The sequence below is a fragment of the Poecilia latipinna genome, unplaced genomic scaffold (assembly GCF_001443285.1).
Source record: "Poecilia latipinna isolate Pla-1442-1.1 unplaced genomic scaffold, P_latipinna-1.0 Scaffold556, whole genome shotgun sequence".
Classification (NCBI taxonomy): Eukaryota; Metazoa; Chordata; class Actinopteri; order Cyprinodontiformes; family Poeciliidae; genus Poecilia; species Poecilia latipinna.
In genome coordinates, this window is record NW_015113172.1 from 316,443 (window position 1) to 327,838 (window position 11,396).

At 40.8% G+C, this 11,396-nt stretch overlaps 1 protein-coding gene across 3 annotated transcripts in view; it reads right to left on the bottom strand.

Annotated features, from left to right (window-relative positions):
• LOC106953026 (single-stranded DNA-binding protein 3) overlaps positions 1-11,396 on the bottom strand; it is a 43,914-nt gene that overhangs the window by 12,653 nt on the left and 19,865 nt on the right. The gene's annotated exons all lie outside the window — the stretch shown is intronic.

Here is an 11,396-nt window from a genome sequence, read left to right on the forward strand (position 1 = left end):
TTATCTGGACTGTATACCAGTCTTTTTTAAAGACATAACCTCCAATACTTAGAATAAATTTCTGCATTACTCAGGACTTAAACATGGAACCTGCTAGGAAGGAATGAAGACGAAAAAGGAAAGGAAGAACAGACTGATAACACTTTATCAGCATCTTTTCTTAAAACAAAAAACATTTGGGTAGGAGAGATTTTATTAAATCAAAAAGGTCATGTCAACAAATGAACACATGATAAAACCAGTGAATATAAATATATTAATTTTATACTCATCCCCCCCAAAAAAACAACCTAAAATCAAATTCAGTATTTTTCCAGACTTGAAGATGATGCAAAATCTGTAATAATACAAACCACAGAAAGAGATGTGGAGCAGCTAGCAGGCTACACATGATACAGTGTGTTCTTGACAACACGCGTAAAACAAAATACATGTTCAGAGTGCTTACATAAGCAAGCTGGGAAAAAAACAAAAACAAAAGATCAGACCAGCACTCAGAAACATGAACGGGAAAATCACACAGACACACAAAGAGTTGCATCACAGGCTCATAAAGTGCAGCCCCTCGGTACAGAGAGACAGACAGGGGAGGACCGCAGGCTACGGGCGAGAACAGAAGGGCGGAGGGGGTTCAAGACCCCCGATCCGGCAGCACGCACACCTCCAGAGCGCTCGGCGTCCATGTGATGCTACTGTACGCCAGGAAGACGGGACTGCCGTCTAATTGCACACACATGTACGCAAACACTCTCCGTTCTTCCTTTATCTGTTACCGACACACAGAGACTGAAACAACGCCCCCCCCCCCCGTCATTATGCTAATTCTGCTTGTGAACATGAGCAGGGCACTGAATCCCAGGGGTAGACGCAGGGTCGCTGCCTCCTTGCCTCCTCACACACACACTCCCCCACTCTTCCTGTGTCCTCTGTACAGCTTCCTCTGCTCCATCAATGACCCCCCCAGCCCCCACCCCAAACCCCTCTTGTGCCCCGACCGTTACACTGTGCCTCCCCCTCACAACCTTTTCTTCTGCTCCTCCTCTCAGCCCCCTCAATCCCCCCGCCACCCCCACAGTAGGGTGTCAGCAGCTTGCAGAAGCTGTTGCTATGGCGACAGGTCCTATCTGCACTCTGTCCCCCTGGCATCCCCCGCTCCAGGAGCGCAGAGAGAGAGTAAGAAGATGCAGGAGAGAGAGGGAGGGAGAGAGAGAGTGAGTTTGGAGATAAAGGAGTGAGAAAGAAAAAGAAGAAGAAAAAAAAGAGGACTAGCAGGAAAAACCCAGATATTGTTTTGAAGAAAAAAAAATGATTTTTTTGTCGTTCGAGTCAATTTGCAGATCTTTTCTTATTGTTATGGAGCATCATTGGTAATAATTCTTCACATCCACTTTCACATTTGCACAACCTAAACCGAATGCAAACTAAAAAGTGTGGAGACCGAGCGACTGCCGCCAGCGAGATTGGAGCGTAGATTTAGCATGCAGTCGGGCTTTATCAAAACCTACTGGCCTGAGGAAATACTAAAGGAGCCAGCAGACTTTTTTTATATATTTATTTTTGTGCCATCAATATGATTTCTTTTTTGTTTTCATAACGAAAAAGAGTAGCTTGCAATAACTGTAACTCATACAGAAAGTAAATCTATTGGAAGTCCGGTCAGCACAGAAGGTAAACAAGGACTTCTAATGCTAAAGAAACCTGCAGGTAGAGGAATGAGGCATTAATAACAAACCAATTAGTTTATTTTAAAAGTTAAGTTGAATAATTTCTCTTCCTGCCGTCAAGTTCGGGGAAAGTCGGCTGCTGAGAACCGCGCAAGAAACACACAGTCAAGAAGCTTTAATGCTTGGCATAAAGCACAACTGACGAGAATATATTCCTTTCATTTAAAGCAGCTAAAGGTAGTTCAACAAAACCCATGGGACACATTTTCAAATGCCTAGAAATATTTACGCTGTTTAAACCGTAAACTGCATCTTAATGGCCTTACCCTACGGAGCTGCACGGATGCTGTGTCACAGCGTCGAGTGGGAACATCTTCCCAGAGCTGCTTTTTGATGTAGCCTGGGTGAGAAAAACACCCCATCTGTACTAGAAACAAATCGTGCCCCATGGCAACGGCCAATTACACCACATTTAAGCCAATGACACCTGAAACGAAGCATTCCGATTGCTGATGATATTACAGCAGGATATGTTTCAGTTCATTTTTGTGAATTCTTTAAAAAAACACGTCAACGGTTTAGGACCAAGAACACGTACCTGTGGGTTACCATAGATTTTTATATAGTAAATCACCAGCAGGAATCCAATAATGCTGCTAAGAGCTTAAAATCTGATCACGATCTCACTGCTGATCAGAAATTTGTTTAAAAAAAATATATCCACAGTAAAACTACATCACCACAAACCACAGGAGGTTTTGTGTGAGCTCTGTACTGCCATCAGGCAGGTGAATTAAATGTTTGAAGTTAGAAAACTAATAAACAGCAATGTTGCTGATAATATAAATTGTAATTCATACATTTTTTCCTCCTCAAATGCAACTGCTTTCTATCATCCTTGTTATCGGACTGACAGACAGATGAACAAGTGGATGGATGGATGGATGGATGGATGGATGGATCTTTTAAACAAAGTTAAGGACAAAGTTTCTAAATACTTTCCCATACTTTTTAAAGTATTTCAATGAAATTTCATACTCCATATGAAACCTGGTGACACTGTGACTTATGTAGGTTAAATATTATCTTCACTCCATTTCAGCTCAAATATGCAGCATGCAACAGAGAAATGATAAAACATTTACTGGCTCAGACGTTGTGATTAAGAATGTCTCGACTCGGTGTTTAGCTTTTTGTAGAACTGGTTAAAGCCAACTCGCCCAGCGCTGGTTTAGCACTGGAACGTCTACGTCTTAAGGCAGAAAACTACAACTCAGACATTTCTAATCCTGGGCTTTGGCTCACTGCGAGGACCGTCATGTTGTGTTTGCTTTTCGTCCACTGTACAGATCCCAAACGCTGATGAATAATCTATTAGAGAACAAAAGACTCGGGATCTGATTGGGTGGCAGAGCGCGTTATGTAGATGGGTTATACAGAATAGCATTGATCCATACCTCTCCATTTCCCTCTTACCCTCGCTCACCCGTAGGTCCTACCGGACAGATCAATAGTGCTCAACACATTATTGACCTCCGCCTGATACCTTTCACAGGGATAAAGACAGAGACATAAACACTGGATGGCAAAAAGGGAGAGGCAGGAAGGGATGGCGAGTTCATGTGTGTGTGTGTCTATATTTGTGTGTGTCCCTGCCTGGAGAGGTACTAATCTACATTCTGGTTCACACTGATATGTACCTCATCACTGTCTCCTTGACCTGCTGTCCTTAGCGCACACAGAAGAAGGGGTGGGGAGGAGACGAGTTAAGGGAAGGAGGGGGACAGCCTGAAGGGGTGAAGGAGTGAGGTGGTCGCCCAAAAAAAAAAAAAAAAAAAAAAAAAAAAACCTGACAGTTATGATTTAGGCGATTCACCCGCCCCATCAAAACGGAGCGTTTTAGTCGACAAGCAACAGGACACGGCTGAAACTCTTACAATCACGTCTGAGAAACAAATGCTTGTGCAAACACCATCTCTGAAGACCCAGCTGGTCCTCAAAACTGGCACAACTCGCACCGTAAACACACACACACACACACACACAACAGGCTGCTGCCAAGGTAGCAGCGCCCAACCAGACAGGAGGAGGAGTGTGCACAAACGCTCGGCAGCGCTAATAACTCTGCAGACACAACATCCACTTAGCCGGGGCTCTGGAGAGAAGGCAGGGGTGGCTGCAAGAAAACAAGCAAATCAGACCTACCTAACCAGAACAAAACCAAAATGCTCAAACCTGAAACATTAAAGATTTGATGTTCACACTCGTATTTACCTCGTAACACCATGAGCCGTGAGCATTTACCGCCAGTAAAAAGTATTTGTATACCCTAGTTTTATTTTCCTACTCTTTTTGGGGAACTGCCGTAATCAGGGTACATTTGATCCGTTTCAGGTCATGCCACCAAATTTAAGCTTGGACTTTTACTAGGCCACACAGAAACCATCTCCAATACCTTCCAAAGGCAGATCTGCAGACGTGGTTCGGATCATCGTCCTGATGCATCAGATCTACCGGGAGATGCAGCTTTCACAGAGTTTCACTTCAGTCACTACACAAAATATTTACTCAAAGGTTATGAGGGTAATTGAGATATTTTTGGCAGACGTGAAATGAGGTGTGTTTTATTTTTGGACAGCAGTGGTTTCTGCCTTAAAACTTTCCCATTGATGCCATTTGTCCTCCAACCTCGGAAGCCTTAGAAGTTGTTCTGGGTTCTTTTGTGACCTCCTCGATCGGACGTGGGAGAGAAAATAAAGCTGGTCAATTCCAGAAGGGTTCATCAATGTTTCTGATTTCTCAATTTAAAAAAAAAAAAAAAACTGCTTTCACTGCAGCCTTACAAATAGGCTTTGAAACTGTTAATGATACAAATGACTTTGTTTGAAATCTGCTTTTTAATTTCCTTAGACCTGGAAATGATGTGTTGCTTTCTGAGATCTTTTAATCTACTTTGTGTTCATAGATAGGTTCTATTTTACTTGTTTCTACAAACCTAAAAGCAGAAAATGCAGCCATTGTAAATCAACAACTTTATACAACGTTAAAAGGTCAAGCAGAATAAATATGTATGGGACAAAATACTCTGACACCAATATATGTTGTAAACAATAATAAGTTATTTCCATGCGACACTACAAGCAACATTAGTTTCTCCTGATGCTTCGTTTATTCTCCTCCTTTTTAATCAGCAGCAGTAAGAGTCGAATGTACAGAGTTCGGCTGCTGCTGATAAGTAGGTGAAAAGTGGGTTAAGACAGAAAACGCAACACCAGAGTCATGTCTGCTATATATAGTCTCCTGGTCTGTAAGGTATCTTATTATATAGGTGAGTCATTACTGTCCTCTTCTGTGTGCATGGCTGGCACTCAGATTGTGCTGCACAGGCAGCTCCACGTCCCAAACACATTGAGCAACATTTCTGCTGGCAACCCAAAACAGAAACAGGACTTAGATAAACTATTACTGAATATTAATATAATCCAGAATTGATAGAATATCTGATGACATGAAATTCATTGCTTGAAAATATTTAGATTTCTTACACCACGGCTGGCAGAAATGGCCTCAGCACATTTTGTATTAAAATCTAGAAACTGTGTTTCAAGAGAGTCGAGAATAACTTTGAAAAAACTAAAGAAAATCCTTATTTGCTTTGGTTTAAAAAAAAAAAAGGAAAAAAAAAAAAAGTCAACAAACTGTTTTAATGATTCTATAACAAAGATTTTAAAGCCAAAACTCAGAACCTCACCATTTCCCCTTGACTGACTATTTGATCATTGACCAGATGCCAAACACTTGTTTCCTGTTCAAGTGAGAAATCAAAACTATCTCCCGCCGTTTCTGGTTCATAAACACCTCATCAAATAGCATACTTTTGTTTTTTAAGTTGAACAAGAATCAGATAAAGGACATGCATGTATATATGATGCCACTTATAAATAGGCATAGTCTTGTAAGGTAAATGTTTTTTAGTTTTTTTTTACATGTACGTGAATCAGTCCAAACAGGAATTAGCCAGTCAGACCTCAAAGTAGATCAGAACAGGCCAGAAAAGTTTGATTGGTGCCGACCTAGTAATGGATGTAGAATATGTTAATCCAGGTTTGACTAGCCTATTTATTCAGATTTTAAGATTAGTGTTAATGCCAAAAACAAAACAAAAAAACATTTTTACAATAAAAGTTACTTAAAAATCAAGACATTTTAATCCAGGTTAGTCTCAGTAAAACTCTGAAATAGCTCTTTAACTGAGTACCGACAGGAAGCTATGAAGAAAACAGCAAGTTTTTAAATCTTCCAACTTGTTGGTCAGTTTTTTTTGTTTGTTTTTGTTTGCACTTAGTATTTTCTTGCTACATCTCACTACACCCATATTCATTCAGTTTAAACGTTTTCACATTACACCAATACTGACTGTCAGGGAATAAAATCTGCTAAAACTACAAACTATAGTCCAACCATCTTTATGTTCTCTACACTGGTCGCTTCTCCTAAGAGCTGCAGGGCATTGTAGGTAAACCACCAGATTAGGTGATCAATCTTCTCAGGAACACAGGGAGCCAAGAGTGAGAGTGAAAGAGCAGGAAAGTTTGAGGGAAGGACAAAGTGATAAGCCAAGTGAGCCAGCGGTAGACTGGAGTGTTGGGGAGAGGAGATATAGTTGAGATGGCTGGGTGGGAAACGTAATGTGTAGGCGCTGGAGAGAAAACCCAAGCCGCAGGAGAACAGGACGTGAAGAAGCTGAAGTTTAAGAAATTCAGAGGGGGAAGGAAGCTGAGGGGAAGAGAAGGGGAAAAAAAAGTAGGCAAGACATTAACGCCTTTAATTTCAATCGGGATATATAAACAAAAAAAGAAACAATCCCTGTGTCCGCTTGTGACCGTCTTACGGATGCACATTTGGCCTGAATGTGTGGCATCACGTCTTTTTAGCGAACAAAAACAGACGGCTTTATGTTCAGGTTCGAGACGGCATTTGGAGACAGTGTGGGCTGTATAAGGCGCATTCCTAAAGCACAAAGAGCGGCAGTGTGCGCTTCAAGGCCCACCGATGCACCACCTGTCTCAGTCTGATGCGCTTCCACACCAGCAGACTCCTGGATCCAATAGGGAACCGGTCCCTTCACAAAGCCATTTCTTCTGCACTGCGCTTTTAGCGTAATGAACAAAAGCGAATACAAGCGCTGTGATGCGACTGATTATGCTCTCTACAGGTTTAATCCTGATTAAAACACTAAGTTTAAACGGATAAGATTGATAATTTGATGCGACTTGCCCGTCTCGAGCGCAGGCGACGCGTTACAAACTCAGGTCCTGGTCGTCAAAATAAAAGCACGGAGGCTGCGTGTTTATTTCTGTCTTTGAGCAAAGATCCGAGATCCAATCACGACTGATTACTTAAAAGTTACCGGCGGCACGTTCTGATGCCGGGGTGAACAAAGAGCTGTCCTCTTGTGATCGGATCAGTTAGGATGCACGTTAATGCCAGGTGTGAACGAAGCTTATAAGCTTTAAGCAGATCATCCCGAGGGACTCAGCAAGTGGAGAGTGAGAATCTCATCAACAAATAAACTACCTGAGCAGAAGCCAGAAACCACATTTTCAGCAGAAATATCAATTAAAATTTCAACAGGGTTAAATAGCAAGCCAGGTTTTTTCTTATTTAAGCATTATATGCAGCTAACTTCCAGAGGGATCCATAGAGAACCGAAGAACCTCACTCAGACATGAAAACTTCACATTTTTTTATTTAACATTCCTCTCCATCTCTTTCCAGAGAACAGGTATTGACAGAGCAAATTACCCTTTGACCCTTGCTCTACATTTGTGTTTGCCACTAGAAACTATACCTGGGCTAGTGTTTCAGATTGTGTGTTTTCTTTAAGATGGAGCCATTTCTGACATTATCTATAAATCATCTTGCTCTTCTACCCATGAAAAGTAATCACTATCGGCCATTTTGAATCCTCAGTGTTAATGTAATCATTGTTTAAATGCCATAGAAAGTTCCCCTGGACCAGTGCATGTGTGTGTCCTTCCTGTTCTTCCTGTCGTTTAGCCAACTGAAGCAGATTACCACCAACACTGAACTCTGCTAAAAAATGGTGCTTCTTCCTTACTGTCGCCACATGCTTGCAAGGGATGAGGCATTGCTGCAGAGTCAATGATCAGATGCTGTCAGCTGGGCTGAGAGGCAATTCTGACTCACTGGCATTACATGATCATCTGAAAATAGACTGTATGGGTGGACTGTTGTGAAATTAAGTGGATTTGACTAGGCATATCATGATAACAAATGTTACTGGATGATAAACTGTCCCAGAAGTTATTGCGATAAATGGCAACTGTGGTATTTTGAGATCATTTTCAAGTACTAATGCAAGTGACGATTAATAAACTTTAACTTCTGACAAACATTTAACACTGGAGCTAGGAGATGTTTTAAATATCCAAAATAAATCAACAAAACTCCGGAAATAATAAATAAGATGGATGCTGAAGTTTCTGTAAACAAAACCGCCCATCAAAACAGAAGCTAGTGGAGAAAATCCACCTTTTGTCTTTAATAGAAAGAGAGCAGATGGAAGCTCGTTTTAATCAATCATGAGATTAATTGATTTATTGCGAGAGGCTTGACATTTGAGTTGTGCGGTGTATCTGAGCCATATAAATAAACTGAATAAAAACTAACTGTTGTAATATAACACTTGAATTAGTCATACATATTGCATACAATCAGGGCAGGATTAACAACATTTAACAGGCAAATTAAATGAAAACACTCACCAACAAACCCGACTCCTGACATTTGATCTAAAATTAGTTTCTGCATCTGTATTTAGGCAATCATAGTGATAAGATAAACACACTGAATTAGATCTAATGGGCTTTAATAGAAAAAGAAATCAATTACTCCACTTTTTTTTTTTAAGTTAAACCCTGTAAATCAGACATGTGATGTCTGTAATTCAATTATTAAAACCAGCTACAACAAAACCTTTGCAAAGAGTTTTAGTTACTGTAGAGGCAACTTCTGCGGTTTCTCTGCATCCAGCAGCGAGAGCAGTGATAGAGTGTCTTTAATGCCAGCGTGCGATCCGGCAAGTTCACAGGACTAAAACTCTTTCGAGGTGAAATTTCTTTCTTCCTCCGGCGCTGCCTTTAACTGGCTCGTTCTTTTGAAACCAGCAGAGAGGGGGACCTGCGCTCGGAGGCTAGCCTCGGGGGGCTGGAGCCAAAATTAAACCGGTCCCGTCTCCGAGCTTTATCGCCGTCAGGGAGCAGACAGCAAGTGTCCGTGTCACATGCCCATCTACATTTATACACGGCGTTAACTGGGAGGAGGAGGGTGTGAGCCCAGCCACCCTCTTATGGGCAGGCTGCCAAAGATGCCCCACCACCATCAAAACACACACGTACACACACAAATCCCTGGCTTAGCCTCGGCCCAGTGCTGGGATTACCGGATTAGAACTCTATTCCATTATCTCCCCACACTATACAGTACATACACACACACATACACACACACGCATAGTCTTGGTCAGAGAGGACAGACCGAAGACAGACAACGGTGTCGATCACAGCAGCTGATGTTTACACATGAAACCACACAGTTACAGAGTTTCTTTAACTGTAGTGAGAAAATATCGTGACTATATTACAGCTAACTTTATTGTTAACCGTGAGAAAATCACTGCTAAAGAGTAAACAACTAAAATTGGTAGCATATTACAAAGACAACATGTTCACCAAAAGGCTTCAAACACAATGCTGGGATAAGAGCTCAGCACAAACGTTTCTTCACAAAACGTTTACATTTTCTTTCTATTTTTTTTACAGTTTGGAAAACTTTCTTCTCTTTGTAATGGTTGCCGTCTTAGAATATCAGGTCATCGATCGTGACAACTTCTGCAACGTTTTCACATAAAAACAAAACAAAAAACAAGCAATTTGCTAATGAATAAAGAGAATAATCAGTCAACATCTTCAACAGCCACTGTAACCAGAGATCCATCAATAAATCGGCCCCGACACCAGAATCGGTACAACGTTTTCTTTACTAGTTTTCATCTGTGATCAGCAGTAAAAGGCTGAAAAATTTGATTTCTTTTTTCGCCTCCGATTCATTCAATGCATCAAACTCCCATAACTTTTGGTCTATAGACACATCAGTCAACAGCAAGTCCTTCATGACTTGTGTTTTGTTGAATAAAAGGGATAATCTCATATTTTCTATACATCTAGTTGGATTCAAAACTGCTAAGCAATGCACATGCAGCATATAGCTTTCTCGTCTGCATTTTATAATGCATGGAAACTTTTAAAAAGTCAGAATTGGGAGGTCGAGACAAAAGGAAAAATGGGAATATTGGCCTTCTGCACTAATCTGACCACAAGAGCCGGATTAGTGCATTTCCAGCTTTTATATATATGTATAAAAAAAAAAATAATAAAAAAAAGTTAAGAGTTGTCACCCTGGAATCCACCGTGTGACATCTGAAGCCTCCCAATCTATGATCTACACTTGCTCTTTATGCCTCTTGATCAGCTAAAAGGTTTCCAACAAAACAAAAACCCTGTGATATCTCTGATCCACCTCAGGAGGAAGTCCCAGTCATGAGATGAAAAGGTCTGAAGAGACTTTGAACGAGAAACACGACAAGCAGCAGCAGGGAGAGCAGAGACGCCTCATGATTTTTTTTTCAGGTTCCTTCTAATTGCAGTAAAACATGCATCATCATCATCATCATCATCAACACAATAACTTGTCATCTGAAGCACTGAAGGCATTTGGGCAGCTTGCATCAGGACCGCGACACCAAGCTCAAACAGATATCATTGGGTGTTGAGGAATAGCTCAACTCCAACCCTCAAATCAAATTAACTCTCAAGAATGTCAATAAATATAAACCAATAAAACTTTTTTTTTTTAAAAAACCCCTTCAGAAAGTCAAAACTAAGAGCTGGAAAATGGTCAGAGTAAATGTCAGTTTTCCAGTCGTCTCCAACCAGTTGCAGAAATGTGAGTTTGTAAAACTTCAGCTGAATCCGTTAGACGGCCTCAGACATATGCAAAGTAATACACAAACAAACGTCGGATGTTTGTGGAAGTTCTTGAGCGAAGACACAAAGCTCTGAGTTTGTTAAAATAAGAGTCAAGAGAAAGCAGCTTTTTCTCCACAGCATGAAGTTCATTTAGGCGACATTTGATCTGGGAGACGCACAGGTGAGAAACACACACTGAGGGGTAAATGTGGGGCTGCCAAAAGACCAGACTAGTGAGTAAACTGAAGTAGTTTCACCGTAAACTTAACAACAAGTCTACCTCTAAATCTTCACCTGTTTCTCCAATCACAGATTAATTTCTAGGAACATCTGATTAGTAATCCATGACTTTTAGTTTCCCAGGGTATAAATACGATGTGACACAGCCAGCCATTCTTTTAGCAACTGAACACCAGACTGGACGAGGATCTATATTTATCTTGCTCTCACCCACATTGAACTAACCTAAAAAATAAAAATAAAAATATACCTCTGAAGCTCATTCTTAGGAAACTGCAGCAAAATGTGACATCTTATCACCCAGGCTCTCTGTGGTCTGATTGATTAAAAAAAAAAAACATCAACCTGTTCTCTCCTACCATCACAAAGACAAACAAAATGTAAATCTGTGATTTGAGAAGAAGATTGTTAAAAAAAAAAACTAAAGAAAGAAAAAACTCGT